General features: G+C 34.3%; 1 protein-coding gene across 2 annotated transcripts in view; it reads left to right on the top strand.

The window, feature by feature from the left end:
* Nucleotides 1–11,940: 11,940 nt before the first annotated feature.
* LOC112056721 (RING finger and SPRY domain-containing protein 1) overlaps nucleotides 11,941–21,773 on the top strand; it is a gene marked incomplete at its 3' end in the record, with an annotated part of 49,983 nt that continues 40,150 nt past the window's right edge. The window contains 2 exon segments of one of the 2 annotated variants that reach the window (XM_052890697.1): nucleotides 11,941–12,140; nucleotides 18,308–18,379. 2 annotated transcript variants of the gene reach the window in all.

Below are 21,773 nucleotides of genomic sequence, written 5' to 3'. Positions count from 1 at the left end.
TTGATTAATATTTTACTTAAATGATAAATCCTTGAATAGAAATTAAAAGTAGGGAAAATCAAAACCATTACATTGGCAACACTTACAAAATGGAGGCATCGGTTTCTATGACAACGAAATTTACGTAAAATTATTCATTATTATATCATAACAATATTTGTATGTGCTACTTACACATGAAATGTGATCCCATACAGTTTCTTTTTATTACCAACGGCATTTTTACACGAAGAAATGGCACAAGACGGCTTAATTTAATTAAATTTGTCACCTGTAAAGCACGTCAAACAGCACGACAAACACAGAGTGAGTAATCGCTTGGTAGTGTACTAAATCATAAAATGAGTAGTTTAAATGGCTTCACTCCTTTGCGCTATCACCCCTTCTGGTGTTTTTCTGTATTCTGAGCGGGAATGCTGCCTGCGTGATGGGCACCCTACCAAGGGCGGCAAATTTTAATAAGTATTTTTAGGTATTAGTTTTAATTTTAATTTATTTTAATTTTATAGTTGTAGTTATAATGTTTTTTCCTTATATTTTATTTTTATAATAAGTTTAGCCTATTTAAGTATTATTTTCGTAAATATATGTTGGGATTTTATTATTTCTATCAAATTCTCAGTATCAGCCGGGAGTTGCGATATAGTAAACGGCTAAAAAGTCAAGAGTATATTCGAATCTTGGGGTGGGCTAAGTCACATTGGGTTTTTTCATCCTCTTGCATGGACTTCCAAACAAAACGGTCTCGAGCCGGCAGTTTCCAGCAGCTTCCTGCAACCCGCTTGATGCTTTCGGTCCACCTTTCCGGCTCCTTCTCGGCTTTCCGGTGCAGAGTCGCTATTCCAGTAACTTGGGACTCCAACATCCATCGGCTATTCAAACTACGTGCCCTACCCATTGCCACTAGCTTCGCGACTCATTGAGCTATGTCATTGACTTTGGCTCTTCTGCGGATCTCCTTATTTCTGATTTGACCACGAAAAAAGAAACTCCAAGCATAGGTCGCTCTGACGCCCGCTGAGTGACTTGGAGCCTTTTTATGAGAGCCTTAGTCAGCGACTAGGTCAGCTGGTCATTGCCATAAAAAAATCATACCTAATCGTTACACAGTCAAACCTTAAGCACCATCCTGCTTGGTGTCTCTAAATTCCCCATTCTCTTTACAGTGCGTCTATGTTTCTGGAAATGAAGATGAATTAATGGAATTCACTCATACATCGTAAACCTGCTAAAGCTCAGCATGAATTTCTAAAATCACGTACATTCCGTTTATTTCTCCTCGAACGTCAAGAGACATTAATTGCATTAATTAAACATGTCGAGTGCATTAACATAATACGTAAATTGGATAACTAGCCTGCGCTTATGCGATTGATGAGTTCTTTAATGACAGGAAGTAAAACTAAAAGAAATTGTAATGATGTTCATCATCATCATCATTATCAACCCATATTCGGCTCATTGCTGAGCTCGAGTCTCCTCTCAGAATAAGAGGGATTAGACCAATAGTCCACCACGCTGGCCCAATGCGGATTGGCATACTTCACTTACGCAGAGAATTAAGAAAATTCTCTGGTATGCAGGTTTCCTCACGATGTTATTCCTTCACCGTTTGAGACACGTGATATTTAATTTCTTAAAATGCACATAACTGAAAAGTTGGAAGTGCATTGTCCTGGATCGGGGTCGAACCCACGTCCTCCGGAATCGGAGGCAGAGGTCACATCCACTGGGCTATCACAGTGATAATGATGTTAACAGTTGTAAATTATATTACTTTATGATTTTTTTAAAAGAGCGACTGTTGTGTTACTTGCCGGCTCTTCTAAGCAGAACCTAAACCTACATGAAATATATGAATTTTCTTGATGTTAATATTTTTTAATTCTATTTCAAGTAGCTTTCCCAACCGTGAAATAATTTTTCAAATCGGTTTAGAAGTTGCGGAGATATTTCAAGTCCTTGACACCGCTCTAGTGTCTCAGTCGAATGTCTCAGAGTAAAAAATAAATAAACTATTTTTTTACTTTATCAAAATAAGCTCAATTTAATATTGTAACATCGTATGAAAGAATAAAATTTTTACACACACAATATTAATACACTAGCTGACGCCTCGCGGTTTTACCCGCGTGGTTCCCGTTCCCGTGAGAAAACGGGGATAATGTATAGCCTATAGCCTTCCTCGATAAATGGGCTATCTAACACTAAAAGATTTTTTCAAATCGGACTAGTAATTTCTGAGATTAGCGCGTTCAATCAAACAAACAAACTCTTCAGCTTTATATATTAGTATAGATACGTGTCCATTGGAGACCATATTAACATCCGTACGAGTTTCTAATAATCGCGAGCTCTTTGTGCGTGAATTCGGCGATCGTTTGCGTTGGCACTCTGAATTTGGACTAACTGCGTAGGTCATAATAGCAAATGCTATACCTACTAATAAAATCAATAATATTGTGTGAATCACAGAACATAAAGCCATAATAGCCCAGTGAGTATGACCTCTGCCTTCGATTCGGACGGCGAAGGTTCGAATCTAGTCCGGGGCTTGCACCGCCAACTTTTTAGTTATGTGCATTTTAAGGAATCACGTGTCTCAAATGGTGAAAATATCATGAGAAAACCTGCATATCTGAGAATCTTCTTAATTCTCTACGTGTGTGAAGTCTGCCAATCCGCATTGGTTCAGCGTGGTGGACTATTAGCCTAACCCCTCAGAGAGTTGACTCGTGCTCAACAGTGAGCCAAATAGTAGTAATGCTGATGATTTACTTTCTGCGGTATATTTTTCTTTATGTGTAATGTGTAATATGAAATAGAGGTAAGGAAAAGTGCAGATGCACAAGGAATGCACTAAGCCAGAAGAGCTCATAACGGCAAAAGCACATATAATATGCTCAATGCTCTAATAGGATTACTAACTACGTGCTGGAACGCTAAATCGATTGACCGAACCATTGTCAGTTTTCCGAGCTACTCGTTATATGTGAACCTCAAAAGCTTTTCAACACTATCTGACAGCTTCAGGTGAGTTTGTTGAAATATATTTTCGCTGAAATCGCAACGAAAAAGTTCTGCAGTGTAGTAAATATATATGTAATGTATATGTATATACTAAGAATAAATAATATACCTTTATAAAAATTACTAATTCAACAAAGAAATAATGTACACCACAAATACAAAAAAGCTAATAAACATATAGGATGTCCCGTAATCTATACTAATATTATAAAGCTGAAGTGCTGTTTGATTGAACGCGTGAATCTCAGTAACTAATGGTCCGATTTGAAAAATTCTTTCAATGTTAGATATCTCATTTATCGGGGAAGGCTGTAGGCTATATATATTATTCCCGTATTTCTACGGAAACGGGAACCACGCGGGTAAAACCACGCGGTGTCAGCTAGTTGTTGGATAAAACGACAAATGGTAGATACGCCAATTATTTAAAACTAATTTGAATAATTAAAAAAAAAAACCTATATCCATGTTAGTCTTGAGTGTCATAGTGTCGTGTAGTCACTTTGTGACAAAGATTTTGGGTTTAATTAAAAGAGTAAAATGCAACGATCTTATAAGCATCATCATCATTATCAGCCGATGGACATCCACTGCTGGACATACGCTTCTTGCATGGACTTCCAAGATCGATCCGCTGAAGATAGTCTCGATCCGCTAGCATCCAGCGGCTCCCTGCAACCCGCTTGATGTCCTCGGTCCACCTAGTGGCGACCAACACTGCGCTTTCCGGTTCGGCTACCCTACCCTATTCCTACCATACCCCTACCCTACCCTGCCCCTACCCTAACCTATCCCTACACCGAGTTTTAACTTCCTACCTTGAAAACTACGAAACGTCCCCTATATAATATGAAAACTAAAAGTTTAATAACGTGACCTGTCGATAATAAATGTCATTGCCATACATTTATTAATTTTCGAAGCGTCAAAGTGTGGCTTATGAAAGTAGAGACTGAAATCGCCCGTCAATTTAAAAAAATAACCGGAGTATATTCTCAAAATTTTAGTTCAAATATTTAAATATCTGACTTTAAACCATTGAATTACTATGTATTACGTAGTACATAGTTATTCAATGCTTTAAACTTATAGTGGGTATAAATAGTAATGTATTCGACAAAAGTTAATAATTAAAATTAATTCAACAAACAAAAAATAATTTAAACAAATTATGAAAACGCATGTTTTTTTTATTTGTTTCAATTATTTTTTAAACTTGGCGCGGGACTTCAGTCTCTACATTCATTAGCCAAACTCTAGTAGAAAGGGAATCAAGCGACGTGCCACATGGCTACATGGCTTATATCCTTATATGATATCGAATATGGGGTTGAGATCCACAAGGCCAATGCAGGTAAGTAGGCTTAGGGTGATATCATCATCATATTAGCCGATGGACGTCCACTGCAGGGCATGGGCCTTTTGTAGGGACTTCCAAACATCACGATACTGAGCCACCTGCATCCAGCGAATCCCTGCGACTCGCTTGATGTCGTCAGTCCACCTGGTGGGGGGTCGATCAACACTGCGCTTACTAGTACGATGTTATATTAATCTACGACCCCTATCAGATGTTTATGAAAATGATTATAACCGAAGCCATGCTATTCTCTTCTAAGGAAGGGAGCACCTAAAATATTCATTGATTACCTTAAATTGTATCATCACCTTAATCTAAAGTAAAACTCATTCAAATTCTAAATTACAATTTTACAGAGGTTTTCAAAGTTTCGGCTATTTCATAAATTGGCATTAATATTTTTGCAGAAAATTATTATGTTGGTGAGTTCACTTTTTCGGCGAACAATAGGTATTCCAACGAGTTCCATTACAGTGACATTTTTCGGCGATTTCCCTCGACACTGACGACTCGATTCAATGATCTAACGAGAAAGTCTTAAGCTACTGTTACACATGCTCATTTTAAGCACGACAGCATGCTACTATTGAGCAGTTGCTACTTATTACCATGTGTATCGCTACATTGCTAATAATGAGCATGCTTATTTCGAGCTTGCTCAAGAATCAACAGTCGTGCGATTTATGAGCATGCTACTTGCTGCACGGGTGGAAGGGGGCGTGCTTTTCGCTCGTCTTAACAGACATGCTAGACGTTTAGCATTGCTATTCTGTATTCTCTTCACCTTCTTCTCTCCCTGTCTAATACGATACTATAGACAGAAAGCGATAAATACAAATTAACATGTGTAATTGGAATGTTTGCTTTGAGCATGCTTATTCAGGAGCATACTTAAAATAGCATGCTTATTGCAAGCAAATGTAAACTGATGATAAGCATGCTCGTATGGAGCATACTTAATAGCACGTTTTTAGTATGCCATTTTAGAGCATGTGTAACATACCTTTAAAATTATTGAAGACAGGAATAATTTATTTTTAACAGTTCAATATTTTTATATCTATCACTAGTAGACCCGTGACTTCGTTTGTGTGGTTAAAGAAAGTTAAGTCAGGAAAGTTGGGAAGATTTCGAAACATAATAAAAAAAACGAATACACATGATACCTTAAAATTGTAAATACCGCTAATATAAATAATCTACAAGCGAACGCCCTCGACTTCGTCCGCGTGGATTTCAGTTTTTCCCAAATCCCGCGGCAACCATGGTTTTTCCCGGGGTGTCAAGGAACCTATATGTTATTCCAGAGTAAACCTATTGTTAAATGGTGATAAACTAAAAACGGAGGAGTACTGAGTTTGTTGTGAGCTCTTCTCGGACCAAGGCGCTTTAGAACCCTCGTTACTTTAATTTTAAGTTTTCGACTAATTATTATCACCACTAACTTATGTATAATATTATTACCTACCTGACGTTTCGAAAGAGCTTGTAAACTAAGCCTATTTGAAATAAATGAACATTGATTTGATTTGATTAGTACTGATTGTTTTTAATAAACTGTGTTCATGTACGTAAACTGAATACGTTTGAAAAAATAAGGAAAATTATCTCCATGACCCCACAAGAATGTCAATTGAGGTTTTCAGGTCACAAAGTGAAGGTTGAGACAATTAAACTTTAACCTAGTTATGTTTAAGCCAAAACAGAAACTACGTATACAGTGTACATCTAATATATAAAATTCTCGTGTCACAGTTTTCGTTGCCATACTCCTCCGAAACGGCTTGACCGATTTTGATGAAATTTTTTGTGCTTATCCGGTATCTATGAGAATAGGCCAACATCTATTTTTCAAACCCCTAAATCCTAGGGGTAGGGTAAAAGTAGGGTATGACTAGGGTAGAGGTGGGGTTGAGGTACGGTAGAGGTAATGTAGGGGTAGGGTAGGAGTAGGGTAGAAGCAGGGTAGGGTAGGGATAGGGAAGAAGTGCATCATAAGTCTAAGCTAGTAATAATATAATAATAACGTAGACAATTCTGAACATTAAATGTTTTCTTGTCTGTTTCTTTGTTCAAGTATAGTAGTATATCTATTCCTATCTGTGATAGTATTGAGCTATTGGGTGTTCACATATCCTCCAATCTTCGGAAAATGCATGGAGAATAAGGCCAAGACAGCAGCTAAAAAATTAGGCATCCTAAATAAGGTAAAGCGGTACTTCACAACAGAACAACTTCTCACCCTTTATCAGGCACAGGTTCGAACCAGCATGGAGTAGGTACTGCAGTCACCTATTGGATGGGTCTTCTAAATATCAGCTTGCTGCATTAGACTCAGTTGATCGTTGCGCTAGACGAACCGTTGACACGGACGAAACTGGAAAGTTTGCAACACCGACGCAACGTCGCCTGTCTATCGGTTTTTTACCGGATAAACTTCGGAGAGTGTGCTCTGGAACTTTATAATCTTGTTCCTGCAACCCCATTCCACCACAGATCAGCGAGACGTCGTGAAAAATGGCATCCCTTTGTTGTCCACATTCAGTCAGCCCGCTCGAAACGTTTTACGTCAACGTTTTTAATTAGATCTGCTAAGATGTGGTATGCCCTTCCGGCGTCTGTATTTCCTGACACCCACAATTTGTGCACGGTCAGGCAAGAGTGAGTAGGCATCTTCTAGGCAAGCGCGCTTCATCTTAGACCTCATCATTGCTTACCAGCAGGCATGATTGTAGTCAAGCGCAAGCCTATTAAAAAAAGCATCATTCAATAACCAATGGTTCGATTTTCATGAGATTTTTGCGGGCAGATTAAGCTTATCTTGAAGCAAGCGAGCAAGGCTTTAAGTTTTGTCTCATTGAAATCAGACATAAGTTATTACAACTGATCTCATTTATAAGGCAAATTTATATTTTACGTAAGTTTTAACTTGGCGCTTCTACTTAAGAACCGATTTTGGTGAGAGACCCGAACCTCAGTGATTTCAGAAATTTTTAAAAAATACAAAAGGGAACTTTTTACTTAAAATAAAGGGTTTCCAAGTATAATTAGTTAAGTTAAGTATAATAGTTTTGATACAAAATAGACCATACCTCACCCTTCTCTCCGAATGTACCTACTAAATCTAAAATTTAAAAATATATCCAAGTCAACTTTCTACTTGAAAATGTCCGGAAAACTTTGAAACTCTGAAATTATTGAATATGGAAATCACTTTTGGGGGCAAGATGTAAAAAAAAAGTCTCGAAAACAGTTTTTTTCAGGTGGTTCCAATTCCACTGAATACGTAGATTCAGTTGTGCCGAAGTTGGTACGTACACTTAAGATCGACAAACTATAACGTACATATTTTACTTTAGTAGGGTACGTTTACCCTTGATATCCTAGATATACATAATATTACAATTACGATTGATATTGAGGAATATGAGCCCTAATATTTTATAATAATTACAATTTTAGGTAACATCGTTTCACGCGAGTTAAACTCACACAATCATGTCCGGTTTTTTTTTCTAAGAAATGTGCAAAGTAGGTTTGCACATGCAAGTAGTGTTGATTATACGTATGATAATAGTGCGCTGAATGTTGATACGCTCTCAATTATTAATATTATAATAGGTTAGTGATATTTCGGTTTTCGCTTACAAAGGATTACAACGACATCTTGAATCATATTTCAAAAACTGTTAATCTCGAAATATGATTCAAGATGTCTCAGCCGTTAATCCGTTAGTTCTATAAACTGGCACAGATAAAGTGAAAAAGATATAAAATATGTAATATTTTTTCATTGATTTAAGGTATAAAATATCAATTACTTCATAATGGCCCACCATACTAAAATATTATATCCGTTATAAGAGAAGAAGCAGCTAATAATACACTGTAATCTTTGGCAGCTACCACACAATACCAGTTTAAGTGTAATAATATATATGCAATACTAGCTTCTAAAAAGTAACTGTCAAGATCTTAGACAACAGTGACATCTTGAATCTTATTTCAAAAACTTAGTGTTTTCGAAATATGACTCAAGATGACGATGTTGCCATTGACGCGTTAGTTTCACATAGTCGCACAGATGGCGCTAAATAACAAACAGATAAAATGATAATATTTTAAAAAGATAGTAAATAATACTTATTCCATACTTGCACATTGTACAACACCACTGTTACTCGTACTTACTAAAAGAGAAGCAGCCGTTACGAGTTGTTTTAAAGCAACAAGAGCTTACAGAAAAACAGCGACCAGTTAGTTTTATAGAATGGCACAGATGGCGCTAAGCAACGAACAATAATATTTTTGTATAATAAAATTTTATTAAAGCTTAAAACTTAGATTAATAAACTTTAAAGGTGTATTATTTATTAGCGTGTTTTATTTAAATCGTCGAATTTAAATTGACTGTTACCTATTTATGTTATTTCGATACGTTTATTTTTTATACGTGTTGTGCATTTTTTGGAATCCGTCTACAATATTTTACCAGTTGTAACATTGTAGTCAGGATGTAATCAGTCGGTACATTTCGCCTGAGTCTTAGACCATTAATAACTGGACGCGGTTCGCACCCAAATTCACCAACAAAAAAGTCTGTCATTTTTTGAGGGGGACGAGGTAAACTCACACATCGAAAACATTTAACACCATTAAGTATATTCTGTGTCCATACACTACACACAACTATAAATTTGACACGCAATACAAACACGCGTAATTTTTACACACACTAACAAACACATTGTGCACAGTAAAAATATATACAAGCAGTATACTCGGCCGTATTTTTGAAACTACTACTTACAGCTCGCGGTACGTAAACATGTGATAGGGCTGCCTGTCTCCAGCATTTTAATTCTTTTTGTCAACTTTGTATTTCCATTTAGTTTTGTGATTGTAAATATACTTTTTTTATGTAAACAAATAAAATATTTTGTAAATTGTAGTAAAATAGGAAGTGATCAATAAAATGCGTGTTGTTTTTTTGATTGGTAGATTTAAATAAGGCTGATACTAATCAATGACCTTGAAGGATAGGTCGTATTCATATGTTTATTTTGGTGATGCCATCTAGGTATTACCTCCACACTACGTGACCAAATATTAAAAAACCGGTCAAGTGCGTGTCGGGCCACGCGCAGTGCAGGGTTCCGTAAATTATGTTAGCCCTTTAATCCCTTATGTTTTTCTCAATTTCAAAGCCTTTATTATTCCTTACATTATTACATTAAACAAGTTTTTCAATTAATAAGAGTAACAGTTTTAATTTTTTTTGCTATGTTAGTATATTGTTAGTGTATCTGTTTTAAGTTTAGTATGTTAGTGAGTTAGTCTTATTTCCAATTAATAAAATCTATTTAACTAGTAAGTTGAAATTGAAATTGAGGTATAGCTCGCGTTTCGACCTCTAGTATGAAGTCAAACTTCTGCTTGCATATTTACTGTGACATTGCTTAGACTATCCACAGATTAAATACAGAGAATATTCGATTACTGATCGATGTTTGGCTGTTTCGTCAAAAGAATCGATTCTTTTTATAAAAAATTTGATAATTGTTTTTATTAAAAATTTGATAAAATTAAGGTTTAAATACTTTCAAATGAAACGTTACTCCATCTACTATTTTTTTTCATTTACTAAACTACAAGTTTTTGGCCTTTTTTTATGCCATTTAACTACACAAACCGGCATTTTTAGGGAGCTCCTTACACGACGAAAACGATTACAACAATGAAACATCGATTCTGTAGAAACAGTTTTTATAAACGCATTAGATCATAGATTTTTGATCTTTGCCAGAGGGGTAACGGTTAGCGAACCACGTCCAGTTATTAATGGTCTAAGGCCCGAGTACATAATTGCAATATCCCTCCTTAGTTCGTACACTGCTTTATAGATGGCGCCCTTAGCTGTAAAACCAGATATTGAAAAACCTACTTGTGATTTATTTTGTTTTGTGTTTGTCAGTTGTTTGTAAAATTCTTTAGTGGTAGTTATTTTATCTTTAGCTGTTTGAGGTGAGCATAAATATTTATGTGATTTTAACGATTACAATGGGTTAATTTCCTCTACTCTCATGCTTTCTTCACGGTGTTTATTTGCGGTGATTTTTCCCGATGAAAGGGCTTTATATAGATTTTGGTGACTGTTTTATGTTATTTTGACCTAAGCTTTACTTTGGACCCCGATAAATCCGAGAAGATAAGTACGTCTGGACCCCGGTTACGTTTTCGTGCAGATTTTTTACTTTTGATTGATATAAGTCGACCAATAAGTTGTTAGGTAGAACCGCTAGACTAGAGTGTTTATCCAATTTGAATATTCTTAACCTATGTATCTCATTTAATTTTTTTATTTGTGTACTATAATTCCTAATGAAAATAATCATAGAAATCCAGAACAATTAAAACTAGTAGGTAAACTGTATGTATAAGCATATATATAATATGTATACCCAAAAAATAACAGGTGAGAGACCCGATTCTGTGTGATTTCACAAATTTTAAAAAAATACAAAATAATTTTTTACTTGAATATTTCTAGAATTTTGAAATAAATGGTTTCCAAGTCAAAGTAGTTAAGTTAAGTATAATAGTTTTGATACAGTTAGTTTTATAGAATGGCACAGATGGCGCTAAGCAACAAACAATAATATTTTTGTATAATAAAATTTTACTAAAGCTTAAAACTTAGATTAAAAATCTTTAAAAGTGTATTATTTAATAGTGTGTTTTATTTAAATCGTCGAATTTAAATTGATTGTTACTTATTTATGTTATTTCGATACCCAAAAAATAACAGGTTGGGGAAAAAGTATTTTCGCATATTATACGAGTAGTATGTATGAAGTGGTAATAAAATCTCTTTAGCTATCCCATTTGTATCTGGCTGGTATCATTAAAACATTTCAATTATAAAGAAGACAATTCGAAATTCAAATTAGGTATATTCGTGATTTTCATTTGTTTTTCTCAAGTTAAAATAAATGAATCTAATGTAGCAATTTGATACATTTTAATAATTAAATTTAATAAAATTAAAATTAAATATTTAATAAAATAAAATTAATTAAATGGAACACATAAAAAGCTAAAAATGCATCACAAGCCACGAAAAAAAATTTAACATTTATGGACCTAAAGTAGTATGTGTGAGAGTAGCGTAAATTTGATTTTAAGCGTTTTCTATCCGATTTGATATCAAAAATGCATATCGCTCTAGTCGCCCTGTTACGGGAAAAAAATATGTCATTTATGAAAAAGTGGAACAAGATCGGCATATTAATAGTTACGATGTAGCTGGAGAACTGGGACTTGACCATAAATCGGTTTTGGAGCAATTTAAAAAAGTTGGGTACACAAAAAATCTCGTTATTTGGCTATTAGCTCACTGAAAGAAACTGATTTTTTTATAAATAGTGATGAAACTTTTTCCTCAACTTAATATTTGTGATCGGTATCGGTCGTACATTTCTCAACAGATGGCGTTAAACAGAGATGGTAGCTGATGACTCTGTACCCTATATTCAATGTAGGTGTTCTGTGTAGATAATTCATAATAAAATTTGACGTTTGTGATGTGATTATTTGGTCTAAGTGCAACTTAAAAAGTGCAATGTTTACAGTTTTAGATTTTAGTTTTTGAGTCACATGTTATTAGGAAGTTCGAGACAAGTAAAATTGTGATTTTGGACTTCACCGTTGTCATTCAACTTTATTACGAAGAAATGAAGAAAAGATTCCGGTAAGTTCATTTATTTATTCGTATTTGTTGGCTACGTTTGGCACACAATAAAATGTATTATGGATTAGTTAACAAAAAACAATAGGTACATGTGGATTGCCAAGTGTACGGATTAGATTAAACATAGGTTAGGCTTATCAGAATGGTTTCCGGGTTTCAAACGATGTCCGGCTTTCTCTATTCAAGCCAAATGAAAAAACAAAGAAACTCAGAAAGATGCACGACTTCATCATTTATTTATTTTAGTTACGAAGGACGGGTACCTCCGTTTAGTTATATTTCAAAGCTTGAAATCTCTTGTTGAATATTTTTCGTAGGTATGTACCAAAATATAAAAATAGAAAACCTTTATTATGATTTACCATGTTTGGCTCACTGCTGAGCACGAGTCTCCGTCAGAATGAGAGGGGTTAGGCTAATAGTCCACCACGCTGGCCCAATGTGGATTGGCAGACTTCACACACATAGAGAATTGAGAAAATTCTCAGGTATGCATGTTTCCTCACAATGTTTCCTTCACCGATTGAGGCATGTGATATTTAATTTTTTAAAATGCACACAACTGAAAAGTTGGAGGTGCATGCCCCGGACTGGATTTGAACCCACACCCTCCGGAATCAGAGGCAGAGGTCATATCCACTGGGCTAGATGTTCAGATGTTTTTGAAAATGCACATAACTGAAAAGAGGCATGTTCAGATTAAACCTACACCCTCCGAAACAAAGGCAAAGTTCATATCCAGTGAGCTATCAAGTCTTCTTTCAAGTTCAAATTCAACGTATATGCCCAAAACGTTTTGCTAATCTGGAAGTTATATCCTATTACTCGTACATTTATTTATTAGGTTTTTAGGGTAGGAAAAAGTGTAAAATATGTCACTTTTATATAATATAATGCTACAACTAATTTAAACACCTATAAGTAATTAACACCACTGTATTAATTCTCTGAATTTCATTATTAACAATATTGTTTTTTCAAAGTACCCTCAATCATAAAAGAAACTTTGGTTTTACATAAAACGCCTGTTTGCATTACATAAATGCAAACTGTTAAGATCATTGCACAATCATACACAATTATATGAACACAGCATAAAATTTTGTATAATGAGAAAATCATGTAGCATGTATTTGGACTTAACCTACAAAAGTGTGGAGAGTCAATGTGTTATTACACATGTGGTTTGATATATAGTGTTCTGTGTTTGTTTTAAAACAATGGTTCAAAATTTCTTTTAATTACAAAAATGCTTGGAGCCAATCAGATTCACATAGGAATGCAAATAAAAGTTATTGTAAATAAATATAGAATAAAATAGAATATATTTTTATTTGTCCACACACAAATAATAAAAGAAACAAACAGAATATACATAAATCTATAAGGTTGTGGATAAAAAAGACATCCACCTCAGCACGATGCCACAGCAAGCTGTGGTGCTGGTTTTCAGGTGAAACCCTGTATGTTCACGGACGTGTCTATGACTATGGTTAACTTAAAACAATATTTATTCAACTAAAATTGTAACTATAAACTAATTGATATATATTATATATTTATACTAAATAAAATAAAAATAAAGAAACAAAAAGGAACAGAGTAATAAACAACAAAACTAACATATATGGGAAACTAAATTAATAAATCACGTAAAATCAAACAAAAAAAAATATGAGTCAACCCGTAAAGTGAACGATCTGCCGCCAAGTATTGCATTAAGGAGAAAAGGAATTAGTATTATGGGTTATTCGTTTGCTGATCAAAGAGCTTTATATTTAGTCTTAAATAAGCCAATAGTATGTATATTTCGCATTGGTGGAATAAGTCATTCCAACACATAGTGGCGGCAATCTTGAAACTAACACGAAACAAGGCCTTTGTGATGAGGCATCGATAAAACTATAGAGGACAATAACGTGTTTTGTAATGGTCCTGTTGTCCGGTTCTCTATCCACCTCAATTTCTGTACAAGATGCTGTGGGACACCGTTCTTTATCAGACCAAAGAGCAAAGTAGCAAAATGCAGTTTTAAATGGTTTGCATTGTTAATCTACAGTGTAACGTGACTCCTTGGCGGAATATTGTAACAATAGCAAGCATAGGCATTCCGGATATGCTGTATTAGCTTTTTAGTTCTAAGTAACAATCTGCCACCAAATACTGTATCAGCATAATTAATTTTTGATAACATCAGTGACTCCCACAGCTTATTCCTTAGTCCTATGCCACTGCCTGATTCTGTATAATAATTTAAGTCTATAAAAACAAATTCAAACATCATTTAACACACGCTTTTCAAAATGCAATGAAGAGTCAAAAATAACTCACAAATTTCGAGCTTCATGTACCCTTTATATATTATTATTATTAACCACAGTTACATTAAAATTTTGGTAAAAGGAAGGTAGGAAGGCCTATAGGAAGGTGGGTAGATGACATTACCGCAGTGGCTGGCCAAGGTTGGATGGAACTCACAAAAGAAAGGGACAATTGGAAAAAGATGGAGGAGGCTTATACCCGAAGGGGCCCATTATTAACTAGTACATAAATTAACTATTTAGATGAATATATAGATTAGTTAGAATAGTTTTAAGATATTGTTAAGTATTGTTAAGTTAAATGGGAAAATAAAGCTTATTATTATTATTATTACATTAAAATTTAGATTATTTTAACTACTAATGTTATGCCTAGAACCCAGAAGCAAAAACACGGATTTTTCAGGATTTAAAACATGACAGTTCCCAGTAGCTTATTCGATTCAGATCATGGTTTAATTTGGCAACAACTGCATCATGGTCTTTAGGGTAAAAATATAGGTACAGTTGCAGTTATTAATTAGTGATGTGTGTGTATATACTCACATATACACACATGTAAGTATATACTTATGTAAGTATATACTTATGTAAGTATAAATAAAACTTACTTATGTAAGTATAAACAATACACAGATCACTAATTAGCCCCAAAGTAGGCATATAGCCTGTGTTATGGGCACTTTAATTTTATCATATTGATAATTGTAAACTAGATATAAAAATACTTTAATGTATAAATACACTCAAATGCTGGAAAACATCCATACTCAACTCAACATAATACAAATGTTTTCCAGTCGTGGGAGTCCAACCCACGGCTGTGAATGCAGAAAGCAGGGTTACTACCCTCTGTGCGACACATACATATATATATATATGTAACAGCCATTGTAGTGAGATGAAAAACCATAAAAAATAGTCTTTATTAATTAATTGTCGTTATAGAGAGTGAGTGTAATGTTATATAGAGTGTATTGTTTTATGGAGAGCAAGCAAAATCAATAAAAGCCATGTGATTTTGACACTTTAGCGAGTTTGAAGTTAAATCAAGTGACGTTACATGGAGTTGTATATAAGTTTGACGTTATTGACAATAAAGAATTCAAAATAAAATTAACCCTTAACAACCGGACAAAAACCAAATTTTCCAGGAAGTTTTTTGTGCTATGACATTGAAACTTAATATAGAATTGGGAATTTGATCATTTTATTACAACAAGTTTGCGATTTTGCTTCTGTTAAAAAATGTCAGTTGTAGATTTTAGTGCATACAACAGTAATCTTAAAGCTAATTTTATATTATTTTATATATAATTACTCAGGCTAGACTCGGCTTACTGCTGAGCTCGAGTCTCCTCTCAGAATGCGGATTGCCAATGCGGATTGGCAGACTACACACACGTAGAGAATTAAAAAGGTTTCATCACGACGTTTTCCTTCACCGTTTGAGACAAGTGATATTTAATTTCTTAAAATGCCCACAACTAAAAAGTTGGAGGTGCATGTCCCGGACTGGATTCGAACCCACACCCTCCGGAATCGGAGGCAGAAGTCATATTCACTGGCCTATGGCTCTTTCTTTTATTAGCTATATAATATCCCCATATTCTTTAGGGAACTATTATAAAGAGGTAAAGTATTTGGTATTGTAGGGGGTAATCTCTGGATCTAATGAACCAATTTAAAAAAAAAATTGTTAAAGCGCCCTTATTTGTTAGTGCTATAAGCTATATTTTACCTTCGTATTCTCACGGAAACGAGAACTACGCGTATGAAACTGTAAGGCATCTGCTAGTGATAAATATATCACCCCTATTTTCCCATCCTCAGGGTAGGAACTTTTTTTCAGCCAATATGGGACTAATTTTGAAAGAATTATCAAAATCGGACTACATTAAAAAAAGTTATGCGTGGCTTTAAATTACAATTACTTAATGGTTATACACGCAAGTATCCCCTGTTTTCTAATTTAATTTATTTCTGTTTTCAAAATTAATTCAAATGATACTATTGTTCATACATAAAAAAATCGGTTGTCTGTAAAGACGGTTTACTGACGATAGTTGAACGTGATAACGTCAGAAAATACTAAAACGGAATGGTCGCATTTCTCAAAAGAAATTTTTAATTAACGTATTTAAAACAATAAATAAATAAAGTACTTTTCGTTTTTCTAAAATACTGTTTAATAATGTTCATAGACCAGTATATATTTTATTTCTTGTAAAAAAAGTTGGCAACCCTAGAGCGAGATATACTGTATTTCTTGTAAAACAAGTTGGCAACCCTAGAGCAAGGGAACGACGCATGACGTCATCTTTTTTCGAGTGTGCAGGATCCATCGAATTATAGGACGTCACGTCAAATTGTATATATACTTTGATTTGTTATCCTTCTCTCTGTCTTTCGTCGGTTAAAAAGTGACGTGATTTCACTCGAACCTAAAAGGTCGGTAGGCACTTTATAGAACAACCAAACTGGTAGGTACCTACGAGTATATATCGGAGCCGCTTCTTTAAATAGACGCTTTGTTATTCAAATAAATTATACTTTTGCTCAGCTCAATTATACAAAACTACAAAGTAACGCGAATCATAAGCCATTACAAGTCTCAACACAGACCGGGATCACAGTAAGTGGATTATAAAAATAAGCAAACTTTGATAATAATCTATACTTCTATACTAATATTATAAAGAGGAAAGATTTGATTGTTAGTTTGTATGCAATAAATAGGCTCCAAAACTACTGAACCGATTTGAAAATTTATTTCACTGTTAGGAAGCTACGCTATCCCTGAATTTAATAAATATTTTCAAAAAAAAATAGGGATCCTTCCCAAAATTTAAGGTGTAACATTTTTACCTAAAATAGCGTTTACATCGCGTGCGCTGCAAAAAATTATTAATATTAGAATAAAATAATGTACTTAGGTACTACAATTTTACAAAATACATTATTTTTTACAAAAAGTGTCGCGACAGCATATGCTTAAAGATTATAGTCATGATGTCAAGATGACACAATAAGTGTACAGATTTTATTTAAATGAAATAGTGGAAATGCCGCCGTTGTAAAAGGCTCTTTATTTGTATTATTTCTTATCAAAATAAATTACTTCGGATTCACGACTACTTAACCAATACAATACCTTTATTTAAGTTTTTGAATTAATCAATTCGGATTCCAGTCGAAAGATATCAAAAATTAAAAAATGTAAGTAATTAGAAAAAAGTTACGTTGCTATAAAAAAATTCACCCTCACTTTGTAGTAAAGGAACAAATTTTCTTTTTACCATTTTATAGACGTAATTAATATACAAATTCATACCAAATTTCAGTTTTCTAAATTTAGTCTCTGAGTTATGTTAATGCCAACTTTATCTTTTTTTTTTAAAAGAATATTTGCCATATCTTTTAAATGTGACCAATATTCCCATTCCCCTAACTAGTCGAGAAAGACTGTATTAGGAGTGGGTGCGACAATAGACCAACGGGGCGGGGATCGAACCACCACCCCTCCTCGGTGATGAGTTCGACCGTTCTTACCGTTGAGCTATTGAGGCTATCTTATAAATTAACAACGGAATTGGTACGCAATTTTCAATTTCCAATTACGTTTCTAAGTTGGTCTACTATTACACTTTAAATAGCTTTATTGATTTTATGACTTTGTCCTAATAGTTCTAACTAAATATATTATGTAGCCGCATGCGGTGACAAACATAGTTTTGGTTGATCATTTTTTACCTGTGTGTAAGAAAGTATTGTTTGCAGCACTATAAATCATTTAATTACAATTTTATAAAGATAATATTGTGATACTTGTTTTTCTCTTTTCAGCTGATTGGGCAGCAAGCAGTCGGTTTTTTTTATTTTAACCGACTTTAAAAAGAGGGGTTTTCAAATCGACGCGTATGTTTTTTTTTGTTACTTCATAACTTCGTCATTTACTAACCAATGTTGAAAAATTATTTTTTTGTTTCAAAGAGATTCCAGATTGGTTCTATTATAATTTCACGAAAATTGGTTTATTAATTTAGTGTTAAAATATAAATTAAGTCACTATTCTAAGGAATCTCTAGAAACATAAAAATAAAATCTACTTAACCGACTTCAAAGATACCTTACTTACTCTAAAAAGCGAAAAATAATATCTATGTCCTGTCCTTTCCTCAAAAAAGCAATATAAACTTTGAGAACCTATTTCATAGCACCGCCTATATGATTTACAATGCCACTACCATAGTTCTGACGAACTCACTGATACCTCAAGTGACGTAAACCAGGCGTTTAGCGATACCTTGGCTTCAACGCCTGTAGTGCCCCCGATTGTGACTGGCATAACTAAACTTAGTTTTAAAAGTACAATTGCACGACTGGCAAAATAATTGACAACAAATATTGTAGTTATAGTTAAGGCTTTTGGCTTTTTGGAGATCCCTTTTTGCGTCTAGATCTTCTAAATGTTTCGCTTCAACGGGTTTACAATTATCGCTTATAAACGTCATAACACAGATACTTACCTGGTACACTCCCTACACATATACACACATAGATATTCTCGAAAAACATTACCCTTCTTTAACACTGTCGGGTAACTCGGAAACCCGTTTTTTCTTACTTTATAAAGATTGATTAACACGCGAAGAACCTAAACTGATCCCTAAGTGATATGATCAGCTGTGTTAATGAAAGTTCAACTTAAATTGGTATTAATCGCCCTTGTGAAATTCGGTTTCTTTTTCGATAACGAATAATAAATGATAATAACTAATATTAGGATTGGATTTAAGGAAAACTCCTTAAATAAATATTAATGTTCTAATGTTTTCCAAGAATTGGCTTTATTATAACGCCTCTTTGATTCAATAAAGTGATGTCTCTAAAATTATATTATACGCTCGAATAACATTACCCTCCTTCTGACACAAGCGACTTTTTTCTTACTTTATGAAGTTTATTGATTAACACGTGTAGGACCTAAACTGTTATCATCAGCTGTGTTAATGAATAAATAACGTAATGTCTCCAAAATTACTATTTTACGGGAGGATTCTTTAACTTTCCAAAAAAATCGTGTCAAAACTAATATATTTTTTCAAGTAAATATAAGATTATAATATGTACTTGATCAGATCATTACCATCCTCATCATTCATTTTCATGATCATTAATGTCTTAAAATGCACATAACTGAAAAGTTGGAGGTGCATGCCCTGGACCAGATTCGAACCTACGGCCCCCGAATCGAAGGCAGAGGTCCATTAACACTTGATGTGATAATTGTCGTTAATTAATATAATTAATCTAGCATTACCACCGTTAACCCGCTAACCCGCATTGTGGAGGGTTTAAGTTTCACATCCCCCCTTTTATATGGAAAATAGGCTTGGCCCGGCTGAATAAGCCTCAGTAGCTCAACGGCAAAGTGGCCGGACTCATTACCGAGGATTCGGGGTTCGATCCCAGCCCGCTGGACTTTTGTTGTACCCACTCATAACGCACGATCTTTTCCGATTAGTTGGTGGGGAACAGCTGGCTTAATCACCAATTTGGTCTTTATTGTATATAACAACCTATTAAACTAAACGTCAAATCGACTGAGGAATGTCATCTACTTACTGTATGATATCCACGAAGGGTTATCAGGCACCGGATGGCATTTGTTACGTTGAATCTCATTTTCGTATATGTCAACTAATTTACGTCAAAGTAATTGAATTAGCCTCCTGGAATATTGGTCATATTTAAAAAAAGAAATAAATGGGAAATTTAAAAAAAAATCGAAAACTATGACTTGAGAAAATACAGTTATAACTTGTACATGATGTATTCAAGATACACTCAAGCCATACTCGAGAAGTACTGTTTACCAACAAACAAATTAATTATAGGGGTATAAATCACTAGTTACATTTCACACCTAATAATAATTATAAGAAAATAAATTTGATTTATAAGCTTAAAACAATTAGATAATATAGTTTATAACACATTTGCTCGTAAAGTATCGCTTATTTTACCAATTTCATTACCATCAATTTCCACGCAAATGTGTTATAAAACGTCGTATGACATACGTGCGCTTTGATAATTACAGCCTCTGCTTCCTTAATATAGCTCTCGCCTTTGACTCGAGCTGGAATATCGCCTCGGCTGTAATTTTTAACTTACCACACGTATATCTTAATGTACTATAATATATTTTGAATAATATTTATAAAAAATCAATACATATTTTAAAATGAAAAAGTTATGAAATGTCATGCGTTTTCTTCCCTCATTTCTAATTTGTTTGTTAGTAAATAGTAGTCGAGTATGGCTTTAGTATAGATGTAAATATGTTAAGTCTATGAAACATCCCCTTATGATAAATAATAAACTTAATTAATTCTGTCGCTGACGTCATGTCGATGACGTTCACTCGATTACACAGACAGCGTTGATCGACAACGTTATTCACAGCAACCGAATATCTAAATTGTATCCGAGCTTGATACCTACCCATATAATAGATTATCGATTTTGATCATAATTTTGATTAAACAGCCCGGTCTTTCATACCTTTAACAATGTACTCGTACGGGTCACTACCTCCCATAGCAACCATTCTAGGAAATTCCATTCAACTCCACTCCAGAAAATTTAATAATTTTTTAATTACTATATTTTTAATTAAAAATAGTATGTATTTGTACTATATTACTAAATAACATATTTTTTACAACGGTTACAGAGTCAAGTAGTTCCCTACTTGACTCTGTAACCGTTGTAAAAAAATATGTTATTTAGTAATATAGTACAAATACATACTATTTTTAATTAAAAACTATACCTTTTTTTTTGTTCTTTACAAGTTAGCCCTTGATTACAATCTCAGATGGTGGATCTCACCTGGTGGTATGTGATGATGCAACCTAAGATGGAAGCGGGCTAACTTGTTAGGAGGAGGACGAAAATCCACACCCCTTTCGGTTTCTACACGACATCGTACTGGAACGCTAAATCGTGTGGCGGTACGTCTTTGTCGGTAGGGTGGTAACTAGACACGGCCAAAGCCTCCCACCAGCCAGACCTGGACCAATTAAGAAAACCTCAATCGGCCCAGCTGGGGATCGAACCCAGGACCTCCGTCTTGTATATCCACCGCGCTCACCACTTCGCCACGAAGGCCGTCAAAATATTTGAAATATATTTAAGTACAAATACTCTCATAAAATATATAATATTCAGAGTCAAAGGTCAGCTTTCGCCTCGTCAAAAAGCCCGCCTTTAAAAGCACCTGGCCCAAACGTGCCCATTAGGC

Source organism: Bicyclus anynana, chromosome Z (assembly GCF_947172395.1).
Source record: "Bicyclus anynana chromosome Z, ilBicAnyn1.1, whole genome shotgun sequence".
Taxonomy (NCBI): Eukaryota; Metazoa; Arthropoda; class Insecta; order Lepidoptera; family Nymphalidae; genus Bicyclus; species Bicyclus anynana.
The sequence above is the reverse complement of the archived record's forward strand: the minus strand, read 5'-3'. Positions and strand labels throughout refer to the sequence as shown.